Source organism: Pituophis catenifer, unplaced genomic scaffold (assembly GCF_029215685.1).
Source record: "Pituophis catenifer annectens isolate HBS135680 unplaced genomic scaffold, rPitCat1.0.hap2 SCAF_10, whole genome shotgun sequence".
NCBI classification, from domain to species: Eukaryota; Metazoa; Chordata; class Lepidosauria; order Squamata; family Colubridae; genus Pituophis; species Pituophis catenifer.
The window spans coordinates 23,516,688-23,544,519 of NW_027256890.1; the positions used below are offsets into that span (position 1 = coordinate 23,516,688).

Consider the following 27,832-nt stretch of genomic DNA (forward strand, 5'->3'; position numbering starts at 1 on the left):
ACCGTCCCTGATGCCCAGCTCACGTTTCACTTGATCGTGTTTGGTGGATTTTTGATTCAATTTTAACTGCTGGCCGCCATCTTGGCCCAGCGATCCTGAGCCAGTGAGCAACAATTAAAAAAAAAAAAGTAAATATCACGATAAAATAAATAAATACTCAGCGGGAATAAAGCAAAAAAAAAAAATCAATTTAATATCTAGACAGCGTCGCCCTTGAATTGCAGAAACAAAAGCCAGGAATTACGCCAGTTTTGTGTCGCTGAAAATTACACGGTAGCACAAATGTTTCACAACCTTGGCAACGGTTAAGGTGGGGGGTCCTCAACGCCAGAATCCTCCAGCCAACCGTGCTGAAATCTTCAAGCTGCTAAGATTGAGACACACCGGTGTAGTATTTTGTAGTATTCTGCCTCCATGGAGGCAGAGGTGAAATCCAGCAGGTTCTGACTGGTTCTGGAGAACTGGTAGCGGAAATTTTGAGTAGTTTGGAGAACCGGCAAATACCACCTCTGGCTGGCCCCAGAGCGGGGTGGGAATGAGATTTTGCAATATCCTTTCCCCAGGAATGGAGATTTTGAAGTATCCTTCCCCTGCCACGCCCACCAAGCCACGCCCACAGAACCGGTAGTAAAAAAAATTGGATTTCACCACTGCAATGGAGGCTTAGTATGTACAACGTGGAGAACTCGGGGCTCCCTATTGTTCAGATTGGGAGCAAAGTCGTTTCCTAATGAGGATGGAGGGTTAGTTCTCCGAGCTTGTGGGTTGGTTTCTGAATGTTTCATTACCAGGCTTGGTAACATCTTCAGCGTTGGTAAGGGTGGGATTGAAAAATTTTAGCAACCGGTTCTCTGCCCTGTGGCTGGGTGGGTGTGGCTGTGGGAGCGTGGCCTACTCTGCCTCCTGCAACAAGGCGGGGAACGGCGACGACGATACGTTTTCGCCCTCCCCAGGCTCCGGAGGCTTTTCTCGAGCCTCCGGGAGGGTGAAAATGGCCTCCCCCCAACCCCCTGGAGGCCCTCTGGAGGCCAGAAACATCCTGTTTCCCTACTTCTGGTGGACCCAGAAGGCCCGAAAACTGGTGCGTGCATGCGTGCCGGAGCTGACCTCACATGCCCACCAATATGACTCGGGCGTGCCACCTATGGCATGCGTGCCATAGGTTCGCCATCACGGCCCTACACCATTTCAGACAAGTGGCTGTCCAGTCTTTTCTTAAAAACCTCCAATGATGAAGCACCCACAACTTCTGGAGGGAAGCCATTCCAACTAGTTAATTGCTCTCACTGGCAGGAAATTTCTCTTTAATTCCAGGTTGCTTCTTTCCTTGGTTAGTTTCCACCCGTTGCTTCTTGTCCTGTTTTCAGGTGCTTTGGAGAATAGCCTGACTTCCTCTTCTTTGGGGCGGCCCCTGAGATATTGGAAGACTGCTATCCTGTCACCCTTAGTCCTTCTTTTCTCCAAACTAGCCATAACCAATTCCTGCAATCCTACGATAGTCTGTATTCTAAGCGTGTTATTGCATATCCTAATGGCTTCTAATCCCAGTTGGAATAAATTGTGCTTGCCTTTGTGTTGCTTTACTTAGGCATACCTGGAGGAAAGTTAAACGTACCTTCCTCTCCTAACAACATCCTGCTCCTTTTGGAAGTTTTAACGGGCTGCTGAGCATTGCACCCACGAGGACTAGCATCTTCGAACGGAGCCTTTCAATTCCATTAAGGACCGTTTAATCGCTCCAGTGCCACGCATCCTTTGTCTGGTTCAGCCCCGGGTGGTCTAGGGGGAAGAAACGATCCCACTGCGGTCCATGACGTTGTGCTTACTCGTCCCTGGCACCCAGAGGAAGACGTTTGAATGATGTAAACGGGAGTTAGATTCTGCAATGTTTACTTACTGGGAATTGTGTGTGTGTGTGAAAGAGAAAGTGGAGATATAGAATAGAATAGAATAGAATAAGAGAGTTGGAAGAGACCTTGGAGGTCTTCTAGTCCAACCCCCTGCTTAGGCAGAAAACCCTATACCATTTCAAAAAAATGGTTATCCAACCTCTTCTTCAAAACTTCCAGTGTTGGAGCATTCACAACTTCTGGAGGCAAGTTATTCCACTGATGAATTGTTCTCACTGTCAGGAAATTCCTCCTTAGTTCTAAGTTGCTTCTCTCCTTGATTAGTTTCCACCCATTGCTTCTTGTCCTGTCCTCAGGAGCTTTGGAGAATAGCTGGACTCCCTCTTCTTTGGGGCAGCCCGAGATATTGGAAGATTGCTATCATGTCTCCCCTACTCCTTCTTTTCATTAAACTAGACATACCCAGTTCCTGCAACCGTTCTCCGCCTGTTTTAGCCTCCAGTCCCCTCATCCTCTTGGTTGCTCTTCTCTGCACTCTTTCCAGAGTCTCCAAATCTTTGAGTGTGTTGAAAAGGCAAGGTAAAACAGAACTTGGGATTTCCCCGGGTGCTGCCCATCCACTCACCCAAAGAAAAAAAAATCCCTCCCACTTCAGTTTGATATACTGATTTTGCTTTCATGCTTTGCATAGCCCTTACCACTCCTCCTGCCCTCCCCATACCCCTTGCAGTAAAAGGACATGCGCATCCTTGGCTTGTTGCTATGCCAACTGCGTACTGGGATGCGGGTTGTGCCAATCCCCCCAGGAATGGCAACGGGCATTAATTGTCCTGAAGTCTCCAGTTGATGAGCTAATGACTAAAGCTGCCACTGGTGCCAAAGGGGAGCCTCGGGAGCAGCTGCTGACACAGAAGCACCTTGGTGCCAATCACAGTTATGCAGCTGGAGGTGAAGAGGGGCGAGACTCTGGGTGCGAAGCCCCCGTGCATGCATGTGCAACGCGGAGGGTGGGGACACAACACATATCAGTGAGTTTTCCTCATAGGTGGCAGTTGAGCTGGACTGACGACACATAGATACAGGTAGTCCTCGACTTACGACCACAATTGTGCCCAAAACTTTCTGTGGCTGAGTGAGACATTCTTTAAGGAAGTTTGTTAAGGAAGTTTTGTCCCATTTTGGACTGCTGATCCAGTTCTACACAGAAATGATTGAGTCTGTCATCTGCACCTCTATAACTGTCTGGTTTGGTTCTGCAACCCAACAAGACAGACAGAGACTTCAGAGGAGCATTAGAACGGCAGAAAAAAACATGGCTACCAACCTGCCTTCCACGGAGGACCTGGATACTGCACGAGTCAAAAAGAGGGCTGGGAAAATATTTACAGACCTTTCGCATCCTGGACATCAACTGTTTCAACACCTACCCTCAAAACGACGCTATAGAGCACTGCACACCAGAACAGCCAGACACAAGGACAGTTTTTTCCCAAACACCATTTCTCTGCTAAACAAATAATTCCCACAACACTGTCAAACTATTCACTAAGCCTGCATTACTATTATTCTTCTCTTCCTTACTAGTATCTATCTCTTCCCACTTGTGACTGTATGACTATAACTGTTGCTGGTATCCTTCCGACAGGGTCTTATTTTCGGGGAAACACGGTAGTACAAGATGAATTCTGAGCAACCTGAGTAATAACACTCTATAAAGCCTTAGTAAGGCCACACTTAGAATATGGCATCCAGTTTTGGTCCCCACATGATAAAAAAGAGGTTGAGACTCTAGAAAAAGTGCAGAGAAGAGCAAGCAGGATGATGAGGGGACTGGAGGCTAAAACATACGATGAACGGTTGCAGGAACTGGGCCTGGCTGGTCCAGTGAAGAGAAGGACCAGGGGAGACAGGAGAGCCTCTTCCAATATTTGAGGGGCTGCCCCAGAGAGGAGGAAGGGGTCAAGCTATTTTCCAAGGCACCTGAAGGCCAGACAAGCAACAATGGGTGGAAACTGATCATGGAAATTGACCCCATGGAAGCATGGAGCCCGTTCAATAGCTGTTAAGTTCAGAATGCATTCTCCTGTCGTTTTGCTCTTAGACCTTTTTTTTTTTAACTGTTTTATCTGTATTTTAATGGTTCTGTTTTAATGATGTTGATTGTTTGGCTTTGTGGTTTCAGTCAAGTGCACTGCCCTGAGTTGCGAGCGTGTGAGAAGGGTGGCTTTTTAAATCAGGTAATTAAATACTAATGGCACCGCTCTGGGGGTGTATCCAGCAATTTAATCTGTCCTTCTGGTCCTGTTAGCTAGAGAAGCCCCCTCCTCAATAGATGTACGCAGGAAGGGAGGTTCCGCTTTTTAGAATTTGCTCCCCAGGGAGTTTGTTAACTTTCTGCAAACAAGGCCAATTTGTGTTATTTAAGAAGCCTTTGGTCTAAATCTGTGATGGCGAACCTATGGCACGCGTGCCAGAGGTGGCATGTGGAGCCATATTGGTGGGCATGCAAGCATTGCCCTAGTTCAGTGATGGCTAACCTTTTTGCTGTCACGTGCCAAAAGTGGGGGTTGCACAGGGAGGGTTGCGTGCATGCGTGCCCACACCTATAATTCAATGCCCCCCGCGCCCCGTCCCCCTGCTTTTGGCACGCGATGGCAAAAAGGTTACCGGTGGGCCTGGTAGGTTTGTTTTTTGCCCTTCCCAGGCTCCAGAGACTTTCTTGGAGCCTGGGGAGGGCGAAAACGGCCTTCCCCACCCCCCAGAGGCCGGAAATGGCCCGTTTCCCAACTGGAAGGCCCAAAAATCAGCTGGCTGGCGCATGCATGCGAGCTGGAGCCAAGCTAGGCCAACACTCACGTGCCTACAGATACGGCTCTGCGTGCCACCTGTGGCATGCGTGCTATAGGTTCGCCATCACAGTCCTAGCTCATCTCCATGCGCGCACCGGCCAGCTGATTTTCGGGCCTTCTGGGCCCACTGGAAGTCAGGAAACAGGCTGTTTCCAGCCTCTGGGGGTGGGGTGGGGAAGGCCGTTTTCGCCTTCCCCAGGCTCCTAGAAAGGCTCTAGAGCCTGGGGAGGGCGAAAAATGGGCTTGGAGTGAGATGGAGTCGATCTTCTTGGGAGGGAGGACAACTTTAAAAAATTCTCTTTAAAAACTAAAGAGAAACTTGTTTTTTTGTCTTGCCTTTTGGTGCTTTGGAAAATAAATTTATTTATTTATTTATTTAATTTATTGGTTCGATTTATATGCTGCTCTTCTCCGGAGACTCAGGGCGGCTTACAATGCGTTAAGCAATAGCCTTCATACTTTTTGTATATACCTGCTTAGTAGGGCTTTCGCCCCCCCCCCCAAGCGGTGTTTTGTTTTTATACAAAGTCAGCTTATTGCCCCCACAATCCGGGTCCTCATTTTACCTACCTCGGAAGGACGGAAGGCTGAGTCAACCTTGAGCCTGGTGAGATTTGAACTTGCAGTAATTGCAGGCAGCTGGTGCTAGTTAACAGCACTTTAGTCTGCTGCGCCACCAAGGTTCCCCCCCCCTCCTCTTCTTTGGGGCAGCCCCTCAAATACTGGAAGACTGCTATCATGTCACCCTCCTAGTCCTTCTTTTCTCTAGACTGTTTTTGTTGTTAGTTGCGATTGTGTCCGATCCATCGGGACCCCCATGGACAACGTTCCTCCAGGCCTTCCTGTCCTCTACCATCCTCCGGAGTCCATTTAAGCTCACGCCGACTGCTTCAGTGACTCCATCCAGCCACCTCGTTCTCTGCCATCCCCTTCTTCTTTTGCCCTCCATCGTTCCCAGCATTCGGCTCTTCCTTCCAGGGAGTCCTTCCTTCTCATTCGGTGGCCAAAGGATTTCTCTAGACTAGCCAAACTCAAATCCTGCAACCGTTCTTCATCTGTTTTAGCCTCCCAGCCAGCTGATCCATCTGATTCCGCAGCTGTGTGGGATTCAGTCGTACACCTACAGAGCCCTCGCACCCAATTTTGGGGTCACTGCCTCCTTGGCTAATGAACACTTGCTCCTCTATAAGGCCCATCGATTGTGTTCACACATTGTGTCCTGACCCAGGTTCTCGGATTAGGTTATTCTTCTGGCTTTGACTTCCATGCAAGGCTACAAAATAGTAGCACGTGTTGCAAACGAGGTTGCTAATTTGTACCTGAGCTGGACAAGCGTGTCCTGCAGGTAGCAATTGTGCTGCGTTAACCTGCATTTCGCAGGTTGTGTGAACCTCACTTGACAGATGCCGGCTTACAATCTAAGGGCCGAGGTTAGTCTGTAGCTCTACATGCAAACTGAGAACTCGCAGGGATGTTAAAATGGAAATTGGAAATCAAGAGCGCCGCGATTTGCATCTAGGTTGAATCTGGCAGGGTGGCATTTTCTGATCCTTTCCTACTAATTTACGCTTCGTTTTTGTTTACCTCTAGTTTAGATTTCTCACATCTTTGGCTGGGCATTTGTTTTTCCGTTTACATGGTGATGACCTTGGTTTTCTAAGCGGAAAGCAATAACATTTGTAGTGCATGTAGTTGAAAAAGAAATCTAATATCTCCGAAGTGAGCCGGGAAGCCTGAAGCGAAGAGACCTCCGGAGGCTGCTTACCCAGCAATCTGAGTGATGCTAATTGGTGAGAAAATACAACGGCTCTGTCAGCCCTTCAAGGTAGACCAGGCTAAGAGATCAAAGTTGTGAATGCCGAGGCTGCTTTTCCTCTCTGATCCTCAAGATCAGGGGTCTCCAACCTTGGCAACTTTAAGAATTGTGGGCTTCGACTCCCAGAATTCCTCAGCTAGCAAAAGCATTGTGGACTTCAAATCCCAGAATTCCTCAGCTAGCAAAAGCATTATGGACTTCAAATCCCAGAATTCTTCAGCCAGCAAAAGCATTGTGGACTTCGACTCCCAGAATTCCTCACTCAGCAAAGCATTGTGGACTCTGACTCTGGAGCCTGGGGAGAGCGAAAAACGGGCCTTCCGGTCCCACCGGAAGGTGACAAATGGGCCATTTTTGGTCTCCAGAGGGCCTCCGGGGGGTGGGGAAGGCTGTTTTCGGCCTCCCCAGACTCCTAGGAAGGCTCTGGAGCCTAGTGAGAGAGAAAAATGGGCCTACTGGCTTATCGCGTGCCAGGAGCACAGGAGTGGGGGGGGGTTCGCGTGCACATGCATAGGGGCGGGGTGCATAGAATTATGGGTGTGGGCCCCCCACCCCCCCCACCCCCCACCCCTCCTGGCACACGATGGCAAAAAGGTTAGCCATCACTGACAAAGAACATAGAATTTGGAAGGGACCCTGGAGGTCATCCAGTCCAACCCCCTGCCCGAGCAGGAGAGCCTCTCGACCATTTCAGACAAGTGGCTGTCCATTGTCTTCTCGAAAGCCTCCATAGCGCAGTCTGGGCCTCTGTTCTGGATGAACGCTCTTTGTAGGAAAATGCATCTGGTCTCAAAATGCAAGCGTCGTTCCTTTTCAGACAGCGCCTCTCTCTTGGCAGGATCTATCAAGAAACTGGGCAGCCACAACTACTCATTTTGCACCCACGCAGACAGAAATGAGTAGCATCGCTGATGGTGACAGGCGTTGATTGACAGTTCACCTTCAACTGGCATAGAAATAAGAGGTTTGCCGAGGATATGCGAACAACAGCGAGCGAAGCAAAAAAGGCAGCGCCGTCGGAGCGGTTTCGTGCCGTAGAAACTCTTTTCTCAGCGACCCTAACATTTTATTTATTTCTTAAATCTGTATGCCACCCGTCTCGTGTAACTCTTTAATTTAAAATGTAATTTAACAGGAGAGAAACAGAGAAACGGCTCATTCGCATGTATGCATGCTGGCAAAATTTCCCGCACATCCAGAATGTTGCTGAAGACCTTTTTTTTTTTTAAAAAAAAATGACTGCATCCGTTTTCAAAACAAAAGTAAGAAGCTTCCAGCCAACATAGTTTGTTGGGTTTCTTTCAGGGGTGAAATCAAGCAGGTTCTGGAGAACCGGTAGCGGAAATTTTGAGCAGTTCGGAGAACCGGCAAATATCACCTCCGTCTGGCCCCAGGAGTGGGGAGGGAATGGGGATTTTGCAGCATCCTTCCCCTGGAGTAGGGTGGGAATGGGGATTTTGCAATATTCTTCCCCCAGGAGTGGGGAGGGAATGGGGATTTTGCAGTATCCTTCCCCTGGAGTAGGGTGGGAAAAGGGATTTTGCAATATTCTTCCCCCAGGAGTGGGGAGGGAATGGGGATTTTGCAATATCCTTCCCCTGGAGTGGGGAGGGAATGGGGATTTTGCAGTATCCTTCCCCTGGAGTAGGGTGGGAATGGGGATTTTGCAGTATCCTTCCCCCAGGAGTGGGGAGGGAATGGGGATTTTGCAGTATCCTTCCCAAGCCACGCCCACCAAGCCACACCATGCCCACAGTAAAAAAAATTGGATTTTACTACTGGTTTCATTGTATTTTTACACCCCATAACTTTTAAAGTAGAAAGCTTGTGAAATTCAAGATAGTGGAGGCCTGACTCCATTGCCTACACCCGTGATGGTGAACCTGTAACACGTGTGCCACCTGTGCCATATCAGTGGGCACGCGAGCTTACCTCCGGCGCGCGTGCACATGCCAGCCAGCTGATTTTCGGGCCTTCTGGGCCCACCAGAAGTAGGGAAACAGGCTGTTTTCTGCCTCCGGAGGGCCTGCGGGGGTGGGGAAGGCCCGTTTTTTGCTCTCCCCAGGCTCCAAAGCCTCTCTAGGATGTGTGCCCCCCCCCCGAAAATGATCTTCCGGTTTCAGCTACTGAACTTCCGGTTTCAGCCAGCTACTCTTCCGGGTTTCTGCGACGATCAGCTGGCCGGCGCGCATGCTCACGCAGGAAAACGGAAGACCAGCCCTTCTAGTTTCCAGCACTGCCACGTGCAAAAAGATCAGCTGATCGTTGCGCACGCATGTGTGCCAGAAACCCGGAAGAGGAACAGGCGACGCTGCGTGTGCCAGGCGTCATGGCTCCGCGTGCCACTTCGTGCACGCGTGCCATAGGTTCGCCATCACGATTATTGACTTAGCCCATTTTCTGGCTTCGCCTCACATACAGTACCGTTAGTCCTCGACTTACGACCCCGATGGAGCCCAAAATTTCTGTTGCTAAGTGAGGCATTTGTTAATGCTCCATTTTACGACCTTCCTTGCCACGGTTGTTAAGCGAATCGCTGCCGTGGTTAAGTTAGTTAACCCGGTTGTTAAGGGAATCCGGCTTCCCCATTGACTTCATTTGTCGGAAGGGTGCAAAATTGAGTCAGTTGCCAAGTGTCTGGATCTTGATCAGGCGGCCATGGGGAGGCTGCAAAAGTCGTAAGTGTGAAAAAAGATCATAAACAAAACTTTTTTGGGGTTTGCAAAATCAGCGGCCTTTTCCGGCTGGCAGGCTGATACGATGCCCAAAAGCGACGTATAGAAATTTTCTGGTGTTATCTTTTGCAGCAAGGCTCTGGGAAAAAAATCTAGCTACTTTCAGCCAAGGGACGTTGTTCTCGTTCTCGTTGTTGTTTTTCCTAAAGATGCCTGAAAACAGCTTTTCTTGCCTGATGCAGAGTGACATAAACTTGTCACCCTCAGCTGAAGAGTCAGAGCTGTTTTATTTTTACTTGGACTCCTGCCAAAGGAGGAATTTAGTGCAGAATCATTATCATTTGTTCATTCATTTATTCATGTGGATCCAGCCGTTAAATTTTGCAGTTCATTATGTGGGAGTTTGCCATAATGTTGCCCTATCAAATATCACAGCTATCTAAGAGATCAAAGTATTTTCCTTAATCCTTCTTGGTCTGCAAACATTTCTTTGGAAATTGAGCTGGTAGACAGAACTGGCTCAGCTGCTTGCTTTTTTTTTTTAAAAAAAAAATAGGCTCTACGTTCTAACAACAGTTCAGAATCACCTTGAACCGCGAGATAGGCAGCAAATAAATTCGATAAACAAACAATAGAATAAACTTATTTTTTTCCCCTCCAGTTATCTCTTTCGATGCTGCCCTTCTACTTGGTTATCTTCATTTATGCCTTCTTTTAGGCAGCGAAATAACTTGTATTTTGCAGTCAAAGAATTTGAGACCTGCTTAATAGAGTTACTGAAAAAAAAAAAATTAAAGTGGTCTGGACCTGCTTAATCCTGGGATGGGAGACCAACAGGAAATCCCGGGAGTGGCAAACTGGGAAAGTTGAAAAAAATGTACAGTTGTATCCAGAAAGTAATCAAGGAAGTGGGTTTGACTCGCGGGAAATGTTTACTTCATTGGGTGGCAACCAACTGTAGCCAATTTAGAAAACTCTAATGGAACCTGGTTAGTGAAGGGATGGGAGACCACCAGGTGGAGGTTGGACTGGGGGGAAAGAATCCCAGAAGAAGACATGGCAACCTGGCTAAGAAATTGAGATGGACACACCGGAATGATTGCGCCAGCTCACGGTGTCCTTGGATCTCAGGAGAGGCGAGACGAAGGAAATTGCCCCAAGGCCTTGTCCATGGTCTTAACATGCCCAGATTTTGATTGATTATGGGCCTTCAGTTGGTGTTGACTCTTAGCCACCCCATAGATAGACTTTCTCTATAGGGCAATGGTGGCAAACCTTTTACTCACCGATTGCCGAACAGGTACGCGCATCTCCTCTCCCGGACGCTACACGCACAATTACACCATCTGCACCAATAGTGGGTTTCAAATCCCGGAGCTACTGGTTCGGTATTGTGAGCGCGTGGGCGCGCGGCGCTTCTGCGCATGCCCAGAGCGTTTTTGATGACGTCTGGGATGGGTGGGCGGAGCCTCCCGCCGCTGCCACTACCAGTTGGCCCAACCGGGGGCGAACCGGTAGCAACCCACCACTGATCTGCACGTGCGCACGGCTTTCGCGTCCCCCGTGCGCTGCGAGCACAACTGCACCATCTGCGCATGCACGTGGCTTCCGCGCGGCTCCCCCCATGCGCTGCGCACGCAATTGTACCATCTGTGCATGTGGTGTCTTTCGCGCGGCTCCCCCATGCGCTGCATGCGCAATTGCACTATCTGCGAAGGCCGAATCCGGCCTGTGATGTGGTCAGATCTGAGCCACGGGGTTGTCCTGGAAAATATAAGGGGCCAGCTCACATCGCTTCGGCCCGATCTATCAAATGCGAAAAGGAAACTTGCCAATAGTTTGGGGAGTAGCGTCAAGCTGGCCACACCCACCCAGTTGGCCGCGCCCCCCTGCCCCCCGCCCCCCTCGGAGGTCAACCACAGCCCTGACACAACCCTCAATGAAACTGAGTTTTACACCCCTGCCTTAGTAAACTACAGTAACGGTAACGGTAATGGAGTTGGAAGGGACCTTGTAGGTCATCTAGTCCAACCCCCTGCTCACGCAGGAGATCTGTGCAAGGGATTCGAACCGCCGAACTGCCGACCTTTCTGGTCGACCAGCTCAGCGTCTTAGTCCCTGTGGGTCTGCCTTGGAAGATAGCTTGCGGGCTTCAATTCAGCCCCATTGGTATGGCTCATCTGCGAACTGGGAACCATGACCCATCTCCACGGCGGGCGGCCATCGGTTTGATTTAACAGCTTGCGACTAGATTGCAACTGGAAGAAAAAAAAAAATGTGCAAAGCGTAAATCAGTCCGTCCACATCCTCTTCCCGGGTGTTAAATGAGTTCAAGAGCAGGAAATCACCCCAATGCATTTTTATCCACTTCTAAGACAAGTGCAAGATATTTCCCAGCGTCGCCTCCGTGCTCAACGGCCCGTGCTTAGCTTCACAAAATGCAACGGCGCTAGGTTCATTAAGGAAGACATTTGCCGATTTATTTTATTTTATTTATTTATTTATTTATTTATTACTTAGATTTATGCTGCATCCTGCTTTTCTTTCAGGCGCCTAAGCTTAAAGTGATGTATGATCTCCACCGTTGGACGCGATCCATAGAGCAGGGCGAGACGGACGCGTCTCCCGCCTCCCCTCCAAATTTGTCTTAAATGCTTTACAAAAAAATAAAAAATAAAAAGATCGGCGGGCATTAACACATCTTGTGGCGGAGAGTTTCATAATTTAGTAATGCTGTTGCATGGGGAAGGACTTTTCGGTCTGCTCTAAATCAAACCCTCCCCCCCCCGCTTATTTTCACCGAGGGATGCGGGGTAATAAGAAGAAGAAAGGCCCAAACTAGCGGCCCCGGGCGGATTGAATAATTACAACGCTGATTTAAATTTACCATATATCATATGCCTTCTTTTGAGACGGTGATGGCGGCGTATATCTTTCCCGCTTCCCGCCTCCATTGTGCGCGCCGTCTGCTGCGTTCTTGCAGCACTTTTAATCTGGTAATTAAATTAAACCATCATCTGGAGTTGCGCAATTCAGGAAACTAATCAAGAGATGCCTTTGCCCGGTGCTTAAGACCCTCCCTCCAAATTCACCGAGGTTTAATCAAGCTTAGCCTGTGGGGGAAGGGCAGACCGCCCGCGCCTTTCATTAAGCTTCTTAAACGGGTTGTCAGAAGGCAGATTGCGACTCTGCGACTCAACCACGGAGGAAAAGTGTAGCTCACGCAACGGGGTCGACTTTCCCCACTGGCTGCTGCGCAACCAGTTCCAGCTAGAACTTTACAGAGGTTGCAGTGGTCCGTGGGCAGCTACAGGGGTGGGCTGCTGGGGGTTCGGGAGAACCTCTAGCTAAGATTCTGTGCAGTTCGGAGAACCCCCAAATCCCACTCCTGGCTGGCCTTGCCCCCCCTGCCCCGCCCCTCACAGGAATCCCCAGACAGCCCGTTTTGGATGCAGGTAAGTGTAGGGCGTACGCGGAGGCTCGGGCAGGGCAAAAAACAGGCCTTCCAGAAGTTCAGGAAGGCTGGAAACAGGCCCGTTTCCGGCCTCCAGAGGGCCTCTGGGGCCTGGGGAGGCCATTTTTGTCCTCCCGGAGGCTCAAAAAAAGCCACCCCACTGTGGTGTAGTAGGCCGACTAGGCCACGCCCACCATGGCCATGTCCACTAAGCAACCGGGCAGAGAACCCCTTGCTAAAATTTTTGAAGCCCACCCCTCGGCAGCTACCTTGGCCAGCTTGGACAAGATGCCATCTGATGCCATCTGGGTTCAGCAGAATCTTGGGTAGGATTCATTTTTATTTTAACTTACGATACAGGTAGTCCTCTTCTTACAACCATTCATTCAGTGGATGTTCAGAGTAACAGGGGCACTGAAACAAGTGGCTTATTGAATGGTCCCCACATTTACGTGAACAAAATTCAAGCCCTTGGCAATCAGATAGTTGCTGTATATAATCAGAATCAGAATTGAGCTGGAAGGGATCTTGCAAAACTTCTAATCCAACCTCTTGCTCAAGCAGGAGAGCCTACACCTGTGATGGCAAATCTATGGCACGCATGCCACAGGTGGCACGCGGAGCCATGTCTGTGGATACGCGAGTATTGCCCTAGCTCAGCTCTTTCTGGCCTTCCGGGCCCACTGGAAGTTGGGAAACGGGCCATTTCCAGCCTCCGGAGGTCCTCCGGGTAGGCTGGGGAAGGCCGTTTTTGCCCTCCCCAGGCTCCAAGAAAGCCTCTGGAGCCTGGGGAGGGCAAAAAACAGGCCTACTGGGCCCACCGTGCCATCGTGTGCCAAAATCGGGGAGAGCGCAGGGGGGGGGTCGCGCGTGCAGGCACGGGGGTAGGTGGTGCATTGAATTATGGGTGTGGGCACGCTTGCATGTGCCCCCCACACTCCCCCTGCTTTTGGCACGTGATGGCAAAAAGGTTAGTCATCACTGCCCTACACCATTTCAGACAAATGTTGTCCAATCTCTTCTTAGAAACCTCCAATGATGAAGCACCCACAACTTCTGGAGGCAAGCTGTTCCACTGGTTAATTGTTCTCACTGTCAGTCAATCAATCAATCAATCAATCAATCAATCAGATCAATCAATCAGAATAGAGCTGGAAGGGACCTTGGAAGTCTTCTACCACCACACTGCCTTTTACCGCTGATCAGCTGGAGGGCGGCCCTTTGAAGCGCCGCGGCAATAGTTTAAACAGTTTTTTGCTGCTCTGCCACCACCGAGAGCATCGGAAACCATTTTCAGGCAGCTTGGCCTCAATTGAAAATCTACCAGCACCGAACGGTTTACAAGGAGCGGATCGGTTCTAGCTGATCAGTTGGGAGGCTTCTTGGCTTCTCAATTTAAAACTACGGTGTCTTGGTTTTTTTTCCTCTTCTTTGTCAAGAGAGCCCTGGTTTTTTCCTTCTAGACGATCAGCTGGGACTTGGGAGGCAGTGAATAGATTGGGGGCAGGGCCAGGCAGAGGTGGGATTTACCGGTTCTCCGAACTGCTCAAAATTTCCACTACCAATTCGCAAGAACCTGGGAGAATTGGTAGGAACCCACCATTGGATTGGCCCCTCCCATAGGAAACAAAAGGGGAGCGAACGGGGAGTGGGCTTTTGCAGGAAACAATTCATTCCTGTGACTCTGAGAGACTCTGTGCCAAGTTTGGCCTTGTACTGCATTTGGAAACTAGTTACCTGGCAGCTTTCCAAGAGAGATAAGGCCGGTGTTGATAAATGTTCCTTTGAAAAACTGTTTGGACAGGCCTTGCTGATTGTGAATGAAAGGAATTCACAGTCGTGTAAATAAAAGAGGTTTTGCTGGGACCAAGACTCTGCTTCCTGCTTTTTAAGGGAGCCTAGGTCAGGACAGGTACCAGAAAGGTTGGGGACCGCTGGGCTATGTGATTCACTTAACAACTTCAGGGATTCGCTTAACAACTGGAGCAAAAAAGTTCGTAAAACCGGACATCTGACGAACATGGAGAAATTCTGGCCCCAATTGTGACTGTAAATTGAGAGCTATCTATATTATTAACACTCTAATGTTCAGATCGCTTAGACCGTTGATGATAAAACAGAGTATTATATTAGTATTAACTATGATTTAAAATGTTAATGTTAATAAGCGTGAGATTATTTTGCTTTTTCATCCGGAACTGAATATAACATTTTTAAAAAGCTGCAAATTACTTCAAAGTATTTGTTGTACAACAAGGGTTTCTGCCTTAAGCTGATTATCTAATATTAAAGCCTTTGCTGTATTGTTACTCATTCCTTTTGTTCTTGTTAAAAAAAAAAAAAAAGAGAGATAAACAATGCAGATTTAACAATGACTAAAAACTTTAAAAAATGGAAGAGGGAAAAAAAAATAACTGCAAGGTACATGCATCTGGATAACTTTCAAAGCAACATTTAAATTGTTTGATAATCGCTTCTTTTCTGGGTATTTTTTTTTTAATCTCAATTGCCCAGTTAGTTTCTTGGTGGTCTTCAAATCTAACCGGCATAGTATTTTTGAGCTCAGTCAAAGTTGGCCAGATACCACAATGTAACTGGAGATGACATAACCAGAGGGAAATGATGTGAAATCTCTTTTCTTTCACAGTTTGGTGTGAGGTTTCCAAATCGATTTTGACTTATCTGGAGCCTTCGTATTCCTATTTTAGTTATTACTTGGGGACAGGAAGTGGCATTTTTGAGTAGGCATTTTGCGGCAGAATTTCATTGCTCTGATTTGGGGGGGGGATTAGAAATCAGGATGGAGGATGATACACTGCTTCCCCTCCCACTCCCCTGGGTTTTATTTACCCCTGTCCTTCTTCATGACAGCTTCCAATCTGGATCGGTCACCAGGACCAGAGGTTTTATTCTTACGAGCTTTCGGACTCAAGTTGGCACGAGGGGTGAAATCCAGCAGGTTCTGACAGGTTCTGGAGAACCGGTAGCGGAAATTTTGAGCAGTTCAGAGAACTAGTAGCGGAAATTTTGAGTAGTTCGGAGAACTGGCAAATACCACCTCTGGCTGGCCCCAGAGTGTGGTGGGAATGGGGATTTTGCAGTATCCTTCCACTGCCATGCCCACCAAGCCACACCACGCCCACTAAGCCACGCCCACAGAACCGGTAGTTAAAAATTTTGGATTTCACCACTGGTTGGCACCGATCCTCAGGGAACGTCTCTCCAGCAGAATGTGTGCGTTGGGCTATTCTGTACGTTGTATTTAGGTGGTGCCTGTTATGTGTAGCTTTTTAGTTGTTGATTGGGAAGTTGGTGGCCAAGTTGTTGGCCGTTTCCTTCTGCTGCCAAAGTACTTGATAAACTGGTGGTAAATCAGCACCCCTGTCGACTGACGAAGGGCCCGTTTGCCAGGCTTCAATTATTTCCCTGGCTATTTTTGTCCCTGCTCGGCCAACAATCTTAGTAGCTGCGAAATTGAATATATGTCCTTACTAGATGGATACCCGTGATCAGCAATGAAACTATGTGATCGGGCTTGGTAAATTGACACTTACAGCTTGAAAATTAATGAGTAGTTACGATTGGCCTCTCCTCTCCCCTTCTCTTCTTCAGCCTTGCCCCACATATACGTCTCCTATCCTATCCCCTTCTGTCCTTCAGCCTTGCCCCACAGAAGGCTCCCCTATCTTATCCCCTTCTGTCCCTCAGCCTTGCCCCACAGAAAGTCTCCTATCCTATCCTATCCTATCCTATCCTATCCTATCCTATCCTATCCTATCCTATCCTATCCTATCCTATACTATACTATACTATACTATACTATACTATACTATCCCCTTCTGTCCCTCAGCCTTGCCCACAGAAGCCTCCTCTATCCTATCCCCTTCTCTTCTTCAGCCTTGCCCCACAGATACGTCTCCTATCCTATCCCCTTCTGTCCCTCAGCCTTGCCCCACAGAAACGTCTCGTATCCTATCTCCTTCTGACCCTCAGCCTTGCCCCACAGAAGCCTATCCTATCCTCTTCTGTCCCTCAGCCTTGCCCCACAGAAGCCTCCCCTATTCTATCCCCTTCTTTCCCTCAGGCTTGCCCCACAGAAGCCTCCTCTATCCTATCCCCTGCTTGCTGCTGTGAAAGTAAAATTGAAACTCCTCTCCTCTGCTTGTGTTTGGCATTTGGAACAGATTTCTTTTCAGGTGGGGAGGGGGAGTAGAACTCCTTAGCATCAGAGGGTGTTAATCATAATATAGGTAAAACTAATGCTCTGATGGTCATTTCGAAAAATCCTTTCTTAGTGAGCACCTAGAAGCCAAGAGGCACATACGTGGCAAATTTCAAGTTTGTAGGCTTTACGGTTCTGGAGATTTTGTGATGATGCGTGAGTGATATTTCACTTTTATATAGATATATAGATTCATTGCAATGTGAGGTTACCAAAGAGTTTGGATCTCCTCGTCTACCAGCTTGCTTCCTCCTGACTGTCCTACATAGTCAAAGGCAATCCTTTCAGGGGATCCAGTAGATTACATTAGAAGTATTTCCTTCCTCCAAGTGATCTTCACTTAAGAGCTAATTTATCACCAGTTTATGAACTACTTAGGCTTGGCAGCAAAAGGAAACAACAGCCAACGACTTACTGACTGGCCATCAACAGCCCCATCAACAACTTAAAAGCCACGCACAACCGGGCACCACATAAATACTTCCACGAAGAATAACCCAGAGCACACACTCTGCTAGAGAGAAGCTCCCTGAAGATGGGCTCCAGCACCAGTCCAAAAACTCGGAAGACGATCCGAGTGACTGACCCAGATTGGATCTTGCAACAATATCCAGGGGACCCAATATTTGCCTTCCTTCGTGAGCTTCCTTTTGCTCCTTGACTTGGGGTCTGCCTGTGTGTTCTTTACAGTCATCCAGTGAGCAGGTTGTAGAAGTGTGTGTATGTGTGTGTGTGTGTGTGTGTGTGTGTGGTTTAAAGTGGCACAAGGGCCGTGATTGGGCCCCTACATGAGAGTCTGCAAGGGAGCTTCTGAACAAGGCCACCAGACGGGGGTACCCAAAAGGTTTGCAAGAAGAAAGAATAGAATAGAATAGAATAGAATAGAACAGAACAGAACAGAACAGAACAGAACAGAACAGAACAGAACAGAACAGAACAGGATTCTGAAGAGAAGAGAAGAGGATAGAAGAAAAGAAAATAGAATAGAAGAAAATAGAATAGGATAAAAGAGAAGAGAAGAAAATAGAAGAGAAGAAAACAAGAAAATTGAAGAAAATTGAAGAGAAGAAAACAAAAGAGAAAAGAAGAAAATAGAAGAGAAGAGAAGAAAATAGAAGAGAAGAGAAAAAAAATAGAAGAAAATAGAAGAGAAAAAAATAGAAGAGAAGAGAAAAAAATAGAAGAGAAGAAAATAGAAAATAGAATAGGAGAGGAGAGGAGAGGAGAGATGGAAGGGACCTTGGAGGTCTTCTAGTCCAACCCTCTACTCAGGCAGGAAACCCTACCATTTCAGACAAATGGTTATCCAATCTCTTCTCCAGTTCCCGTACTTGGAGACTGTCAACTCAGGATAGGAGAGAGATCCTGCACCACCACCCCCCCCCCCCGGCAACACCCTCCCACCCCCCACCCCCACCGCAGCAAATGTGTAGCTCAGCAACTGGGGAAGAAAAAGAGAACTTGGCTGCGTATAATTGCCGATTCTCATTGATCCCCTGGAACAGCAGGTGGCAGATTGGTTCTTATGAATCCCCACTGTGATGCCCCAGAAGAGCCACGGGAGAGGTGGGGGCACGGCGGGGAGGGGATGAATTTCTCAACCAGCCATCTTCCTCGGCTGACTCGAAGGGCTGGGTTGATATAACCCAGAGGAATTCTCCCACGCCTAATGCAAGATGCCTAGCTTTCACCCAAGGCTAAGGCAAGCCTGCTTCCCACGTTGCACAAATCTGCCTGCTTGCACTTTGTGTATCCTCAGAGACATTCTCAGAGATCCTAAAGGTAGCACAATGTGCCCACACTTCTGTGGGCAAATGTCACACTTAACCGCTGATTTATTAAGCGTATCGTTTGCCCTTGGTGGCGTGAACATATCCGAGATCTTATCCTGGGAAAAGAGAATGCTTCTGAGCATGCGCAGAGAGCCTTACTTTTCTCCCCAGGATCAAAGAGCCCACCCACTCCTCCCTTTTTAGGCGGCTGGCAAGAGACAGATCAGTTAAACCATCATGGAAAAAAAAAATATTTGCGGATTTCAGTTTTCTGAGATACTTAAAGCTGCTGCGGTGAAACCGGATGCATCTTAAATCCTTGCTTTGCATTTTCCTGGCCGCTAAAAGATCTTATAGCCGGAGTATTTTACATCTGCAAACTGCTGCCACTTCAGATTGTGGGAACGGCGCCCCAGGGCCGCTCGCGATACTCTTGATAATAGGATTCTGTGTTAGCATTGAATTGAAATGTTTGCAAAAGAGAGAAAAGACGGTATTTCCGGAAAGGCCTGGGCTTTTTTCCCCCCTCCCATGGATCTTTGTTAGAACAGGGGTCCCCCAGCCCCAAAGCCACGGCCCACTACCGGATCGTATGGAGGCTGATCGGAAAGATGATTTATTGATGAAGCAGAATCACCAAGCACGTGGTTCTAGGTAGCTGATCACATGGAGTTGAGAGAGGGGGGGAGGGAGAGGGAGAGGGGGGGGGAGGGAGGGAGGGAGAAAGAAAGAGAGGAAGAGAAAAAGGGAGGGAAGGAGGGAGAGAGGGGGGAGGGAGGTTGGGATGGAGGGAGAGAGAGAGGAGAAAGAGAGAGAGAGAGAGAGAGAGAGAGGTATTTATACCTTCTCTTGGGCTTTGCACTTGAGCTTCCTGTTCCTGTGCAAGAACATGTATTCTATTGGCTGCTGTCAGACTCCCATGGGGTTACCCAAGGGTCATAGCTGAGGTTGTCTGAGCTCCCAGGTTAGGCTGAAGCTTGGAGAGTGATGATGTAATGTGCTTGCTTTCTGAAAAGGTGTTGGGCAATCTCTATTGTGTCTTAATGGCTTTGTTGTCCTGGTTTGGGTCTTGAGGACTAATCCCATCACCCAGAGGCTGGAGGTCTTTTGTCTTGTGGACAGGGTGGCCCAGTCTTTCTTAATGGGCACCAAATATCTGCTGGGGGGGGGGCAGGGAGCTGGAGCTCTGGGTTTCTGGCTTTTTTAAATTTCTCTTCTAGGGGAAATATTTTATCCTGCCTTTTTAATATTTCTCAAAATATTTCATCCTTCTAGGAGAGGGGCAGGTGCTAACTTTCTAACACCTGCAAAGCTCCGTTCGTGTGAATGGAAGGCGCGCGTGCATGCCACTCGCACAAATGGAGCTGTGTGCGTGCATCCCTGCCACTCACAACCCACCCCAGGGGTGAAATTCATGCTGGTTCTATCCGGCTCAGGCAAACCGGTAGTGGTGGCTGTGGGAAGCTCCGCCTACCCACACGGACGTCATGACGTCGCTTTTTGCAACATTTTAAGCCTCGGCGTGCGCACACATTTGCCAACTGGTAGGGAAGGTAAGTGAATTTCGCCCCTGACCCACCCCCCTGCATCAGGCTGGGCTGCCAAGCTGGTGAAAATTTGAGGACCGTTGCTCTAACCCATTGTGGTGGAGACCCCCCCCTACCTTCGAGACCGACTTCTGCCACCAATAGCCTCCCACCGACCAGTCCGCTCCCACAGAGAGGGTCTCCTCCGGGTGCCATCAGCCAAGTTATGTCGGCTGGCGACACCCAGGGGGAGGGCCTTCTCTGTGGGAGCTCCAGCCCTGTGGAATGAATTGCCCCCCGAAATACGAAAGATTTCCGACCTCCGGGTGTTTCGCTGCGCTCTGAAGACCCTGTTGTTCCGCCAGGCAGGGCTATTAACATAACGTTTTAAATTGGGGTATTTTAAATTTCTGGGATTTTAATTGGAGCCTAATTATTTAATGATTTTAAATTTTAAATTGTTGTGTTTTTTGTGTTTTTAAATAGGCTGTACACCGCCCTGAGTCCTTCGGGAGAAGGGCAGTATAGAAATAAAATTATTATTATTATTATTACTCCAAAAAAATTAAGACAATAAAAAGCAAAGTCGCTTCTTGCTGTTACAAGTATCCACTATTATCGATACTTTTAAAAGCAAAAAGCAACTTTGTTTTTCCTTTCTTAATTTTTTTAGGGGGGACGGAGAAAGGCAAAATACTTTTTTTTTAAAAAAAATAATTTTATTTATGGTTTTTTTTCCCCCTAGAATACTTGATTGGGAACTTTGTAAGTTTTCAAATAACAAGATGATGGAAAGGCATCATGAGAAAACGCTTGATGTGAAAGATGACAAGTACAGATGGTCCTCGGCTCTATGAGTGCAATTGGGGTCATAAATCGAGGACTGGCTGTATTCAAGTTATGTCCCTGCTGCATTCAACCAACTCTCAGTGGTTGTTTAAATTCCTTTCAGCTCGCTGCTGAAAGCCATCTACCCTGTTTTCCCGAAAATAGGACCCAACCAGAAAATAAGCCCCAGCATGATTTTTCAGGATGCTCGTAATATAAGCCCTACCCCCAAAATTAGCCTTGGTTAAGATTGTCAGCCAGGTGGATGCATTTAGTACAATATCTCCCCAAAAATAAGACCTAACCAGATATTAAGCCCTAATGCATCTTTTGGAGCAAAAAATAATATAAGACCCAGTCTTATTTTCGGGGGGAAACGGTAGATGTTTGTGTGAATCTTTTATTGCAAAGTGAAAAAGGCTGAAACTGACACAGTGGAACATAAGGCTAGGCAGAAGGGTGGGCTGATCAGCTGCAAATATATGACTTATTTTCTATCTACAATAAAAGCTATTTATCCTATCTTTGACACGTCTCAGTTAATTCCCCAGCGCAGAGCCTGTTCCTGAAACCTGACAGTTTGCAGGAGAATTTGGTCTTATTTTCCGTTACTGATTCTGAAGGCAGCCTTTCTATTTTAAAGGTGAATTATTTGTTGGGAAAAGTTAATCCTCCTTTCAGGTAAAATCCACTAAACAACTTAAACCCCACGCTGGGGATTGTATACATGAGACTTCAGCAGTGTTTATTAGAGATCTAAATTTGGGGGAAGCGGAGTTTCTCAGCTTACTGTTCTCTCTTACCTTTTAATTTACCAAAAAAATTAAATAAATAAAAATCTGTGCAGGCAAACTGGCATTGAGGATTTATTCTTGACGATGGAAAATGATTCATTTTTTTCCCCCTGTCTCGTCGGAGTCATAGAAAATCCTTTCCGAATGATCCAGAGTGGATGTAGCTGGGCTAAAAAAAATATCCAGATTTGAGGCTGAATATGTTCAGTCTTTAATATTTTCCCCTCCCTAAGCAATAATCGCATGGAGCAATAGAGCCCCACTGAGCTTCAGGAGTAAAAAAACAGGGCAGTTCTAGGAAATCCATCTTTCTTTTCATGACTTGTTTTAAGATGTTGGATAACCATTTGTCTGAAGTGGTGTAGGGTTTCCTGCCTAAGCAGGGGGTTGGACTAGACAACCTCCAAGGTCCCTTCCAACTCTGTTATTCTATTCTATTCTATTCTATTCTATTCTATTCTATTCTATTCTATTCTATTCTATTCTATTCTATTCTATTCTATTCTATTCTATTCTATTCTATTCTATTCTATTCTATTCTAGAGAGGGCCAGTGGGTGGGTGGGGCTACATTCAGTGTATAAGACGCACCCGTTTTAGGTGGGGAAAAAGGTGCGTTTTATACTCCAAAAAATACGGTAAATGCTGGCTGGTTGCTGAGGGCCCAAATTCAACCAGGTGACCGGGGGTGGGGCGGGGGGTGGGGTGGGTAGCTACCTTTGTCAGGGTTGTAAGAATCCTGGAGAGGTCCGTTGTTGTAACTTCAAGCAGTTGCTAAGCGATTGGTCATAAGCCAAGGACCACCTGTAGCAAGGAAGGGGTCACTGTGAATAAATCAAACCACGCCTGAAGTATTTTCTGAATATAGCAGCTCAGTTTTCGAAGGAGCTAATGAAGCATTTTGCATGCATTTGTGCTCCGTTTCCCCAGCAGGCAGTGCCCAAACCTGTCAAATATATTTTGGACAATGAAGGGTTCTCTTCGCAAGCTGAGTCACAGAGAACCCAACTCCGTTTCGATCAGACCTAGCATACGTGCGTGCGTGCCCACACCCATAATTCTATGCGCCCCCTCCCCACGCATGCACGTGCGACCTGCCCCCGCACTCCCCCCACTTTTGGCACGCGTAGGGTTGCCAGGTCTGCTTCCAAAAAATAGCGGACAAGCGGGGGGGGGGAGGTGTTAAGTAGTAAAAAAATAAAAAAAATGTTTACAATTAAATTATATATTTTCTTACAAACATTTTAACACGTATTAAAATAATCACTTCAAAACTTTACTTAAAATTCAAAACATCAAATATATTATAATAATATGTAAAATATTAAATTACATTTTAATTTCATCATAAAGCTTTTGAATAAAAAAAATGTCCACTATTTTGTGAAAAAAAATAGTGAACATAATGTGAAAAAAGCGGACTGTCCGCTCAAATAGTGGACACCTGGCAACATTAGGCACGCGATGGCACGGTGGACCCAGTAGGCCCGTTTTTCGTCCTCCCCAGGCTCCAAAGGCTTTCTTGGAGCCTGGGGAGGGTGAAAACGGCTTTCCCCCACCCCCTCGGAGGCCCTCCGGAAACCAGAAACGGCCTGTTTGCTGACTTCCGGTGGGCCCAGAAGGCCCGAAAATCAGCTAGCGTGCCCACTGATATGGCTCCATGTACCACCTGCGGCACACGTATAGGGCATCACGGCCCTATACCATTTCAGAAGGATGAGGCTAACGACGGTAAGGTTTCCTGCACTAGGCAGAGGATTTGACAAGATGACCTCTAAGGCTCAGGTGGGCTTCAAACATTTTAGCAAGGGGTTTTCTGCCTGGTTGCTGGGTGGGTATGGCCATGGTGGGTGTGGCCTAGTCAGCCTCCTGCACCACAGCGGGGGGGGGGGGAGCATTTTTGCCCTCCCCGGGCTCGAGAGGCTTTCCTTGAGCCTCCGGGAGAGTGAAAACAGCCTCCCCAGGCTCCAGAGGCCCTCTGGAGGCCGGAAACGGCCCCATTTCTGGCCTTCCTGAACTAGGCCCATTTTTCTCCCTCCCCAAGCCTCTGCGCATGCCCTGCACTTACCTGCATCCAAAATGGGCCCTGTGCGGACTCCTGGGAAGGGTAGGATGGGCGGAGCCAGCCAGATGTGGGATTTGGGGGTTCTCCGAACTGCACGGAATCTTAGCTAGAGTTTCTCCCGAACCCCTGCGAACCCCCAGCGGCCCACCCCGGCTCTAAGATCACTTTCAGGCCTTGCAGTCTGTTAAGATTCTGCGGTGAAGAATTCTGGAAGACCTTGGTTAGAGTTGCTGGGTTCATGCCGAAGCCATAATGGGATTTGTTTGGCTTAGGGTGCTTAGGCAACTCAAAGCCTCGGCGTTCGTCAACCACGGTTCACTGCTTAATGCGCTCTATGAAACCAACCTATTGTGGCTGATTGAGCAAGCCATCATAATGCCAACCCTGGCTTAGATTCCTGTGTGAAGTCGGGATTTTATATGTGGGGTACATTCTTCCTCCTTTTCCTTAGATAGGTCCAGGGGTGGGCCACTGGGGGTTCGCAGGGGTTCGGGAGAACCTCTTCTGGCTGGCCCTGCCCACTCTGCCCCGCCCCTCCCCTTAATGAAAAACGGTCATCAGTCAGCTGTTGCAACTTCAAACTGTCGCTAAACAAGGGGTGGGATTCAAAAATTTCAGCAACCGGTTCGCTGCCCGGTTGCGGGGTGGCCGTGGGGGCGCGGCCTACTTGGCCTCCTGCACCATGACCAGGGAGGGGGGGCATTTTTGCCCTCCCCAGGCTCCGGAGGCTTTCCTTGAGCCTCCAGGAGGGCGAAAATGGACTCCCCCAGCCCTTCGGAGCCCGGAAATGGGCCCGTTTCTGGACTTCCAGTAGGCCTGCTTTTGCCCTCCCAGAGCCTCCGTTCTTATCCTGTACTTACCTGCATCCAAAACGGGCCATGTGGAGACTCCTGGGAGGGGCTGGGCAGGGTCGGTCAGTCCTTGGAACATCCGGTTCGACGAGCCAGATTAAAATTAACATCTGGTTCGTCTAAACCGGTCTGAACTGGTCAAGGACTACCTGTATAGAACCAATATTGAAATAAGTTTGCATTTCTTCCTTCCTACGCATTCCCCCTTGGAACCGATAAGCTTGTGCCTTCTTGGTGGCTTATTTATATTTATAATGTTATTTTTTAATAAATTATATAGATAGTTACCTTTATTTCCCAGCAGTTTACTCAAGAAGAGCTCTGTCTCTTGTCACGTCTGTAATTCCGTGAAGCACAGTGTTTCCTGTATTATAATAATAGGAATGCAGATGTACCAATTGAGCATTCTAGGTCATATTGAAATAGCAGAATATTTTGCTCACCCATCAAGTGAATACACAAGGCCTAAGTGGAGAGAGCAAGAGAGAGAGATAAGCAGATCCATTTTTTCCCCCTCGAATTTCATTTGGCCTTGCTCTGAATGCTGCTTTCCAGACGGGGCGCTGAGACCGAGGTTTTCCACTTCTGGAAAGGGGGAGGAAAACACCTGCAACCTTGCTATTTTTTACCCTGAGCAAACATGCAAATGCTTTGCAGACTTTTTGGCAGCAAACTGCTTATCAGAAAGCCTTGTTGAACTTCGAGGTGCCGTATTTTTCAGAGTACAAGATTCTCCGGACTATAAGACGCACCTACCTTTTTTGGGGAGGAAAATGATGATAGATGATAGATAGATAGATAGATAGATAGATAGATAGATAGATGATAGACAGACAGACAGACAGACAGACAGACAGATTGATAGATAGACGCTAGATAGTAGATGCTAGATTGATAGATGATAGATAGATGATAGATAGATAGATAGATAGATGCTGTAGATAGATAGATGATAGATGATAGATAGACAGACAGACAGATAGATGCTAGATAGTAGATTCTAGATAGATAGATGATAGATAGATGATAGACAGACAGACACAGACAGATTGATAGATAGATGCTAGATAGTAGATGATAGATTGATAGATGATAGATAGATAGATAGATAGATAGATAGATAGATAGATAGATAGATAAATAGATACTGTAGATAGATAGATGATAGATGATAGATGATAGACAGACAGACACAGGCAGATTGATAGATAGATGCTAGATAGTAGATGCTAGATAGATAGATGCTAGATAGATAGATAGATAGATCGATAGATAGATAGATGATAGATGATAGATAGATGATAGACAGACAGACACAGGCAGATTGATAGATAGATGCTAGATAGTAGATGCTAGATAGATAGATGCTAGATAGATAGATAGATAGATAGATAGATAGATAGATAGATGATAGATAAATAGATACTGTAGATAGATAGATGATAGATGATAGATAGATAGACAGACAGAGAGACAGATAGATAGATGCTAGATAGTAGATGCTAGATAGTAGATGCTAGATAGCTAGATAGCTAGATGATAGATGATAGATAGATGATAGATAGATGATAGATAGATGATAGATAGATAGATAGATAGATAGATAGATAGATAGATAGATACTGTAGATAGATAGATGATAGATAATAGATGATAGATAGACAGACAGACAGACAGATAGATGCTAGATAGCTAGATGCTAGATAGCTAGCTAGATAGCTAGATAGCTAGATAGCTAGATAGCTAGATGATAGATGATAGATAGATGATAGATAATAGATGATAGAAAGATAGATGATAGATAGATGATAGATGATAGATAGATAGATAGATAGATAGATAGATAGATAGATAGATGATAGATGATAGATAGATGATAGACAGACACAGGCAGATTGATATATAGATGCTAGATAGTAGATGCTAGATTGATAGATGATAGATAGATGATAGATAGATAGATAAATAGATACTGTAGATAGATAGATGATAGATGATAGATAGATAGACAGACAGACAGACAGATAGATAGATGCTAGATAGTAGATGCTAGATGCTAGATGCTAGATAGATGATAGATGATAGAAAGATAGATGATAGATGATAGAAAGATAGATGATAGATAGATAGATAGATGATAGATAGATCGATAGAAAGATAGATAGATGATAGATGATAGATAGATAGATGATAGATAAATAGATAGACGATAGATAGATAGATAGATGATAGATAAATAGATAGATGATAGATAGATAGATAGATAGATAGATAGATAGATAGATAGATAGATAGATAGCATTGCGTGAAAACTTTGATTGAGGAAAGCTGTGATAAGTGGCAGAGGGATCAATATTGTTGCCCCTGTCTGCTGGCAACTCTGACTTATGGAAGTTTGCAATGTATGGAATTCAGGAGTAAATACATCGTAAAGACCACCAAGGAACAAACAAAATGTATGGATGAAAGCTAATTTGTCTGCCTCTGAGTCCAAGCGAAGAGGCAAATGATTTGTATGAAGATGACCCGTTCTGGCGGAATGGAGTCGACGGGGACTTGTCAGGTTTGTGGAAGGCGTAAGGTTTAATTATGAATGAAAGGCTGGAAAAAGTATAAATTGGTGTTTTCTGGCTTGTTGTGAGCGTCTATAAAAATAGGATTCCTTAGGGAGGCGATTGATGCATGTTGCATTCTAATGAACGGTAATAATAGAAGAACTAGTCAGGAGAAAAAAAACTGTACAATATTCTAAATTAATGTGATCTGGGGGGTAAAATTACCCTGTTAAGATGGTGAAGTGCGGAACACAAAATACAGAAAAAGTGACGGGGCCCTGCGGAGAACCAAGAATGAATAAAAACGGTGAATATCAGCTCGGAAAAAGGCTCTTTTGTTATGAATATATATAGTCAGTCTAAATCTATTCACACAGGCAAAGAAATCATTGATTTGATTCTTTGTAATGAACAATTGGGAGAATTATTGAAGCCATAAATGGCGATGAAAGGTTGTGAATGTGGGGTAGATCAGTGATGGCGAACCTTTTTGGCACCGAGTGCCCAAACCGGAACATGCATGCATGTGTATGCATGGGTGTATGCGCTGGAGCAAGACCAGCTGGCCGACACGTG

General features: G+C 46.8%; 1 protein-coding gene across 1 annotated transcript in view; it reads left to right on the forward strand.

Moving 5' to 3' along the window:
• The window catches only part of NRXN2 (neurexin 2), a 428,827-nt gene that overhangs the window by 90,719 nt on the left and 310,276 nt on the right, over window positions 1-27,832 (forward strand). The window lies entirely within an intron of this gene.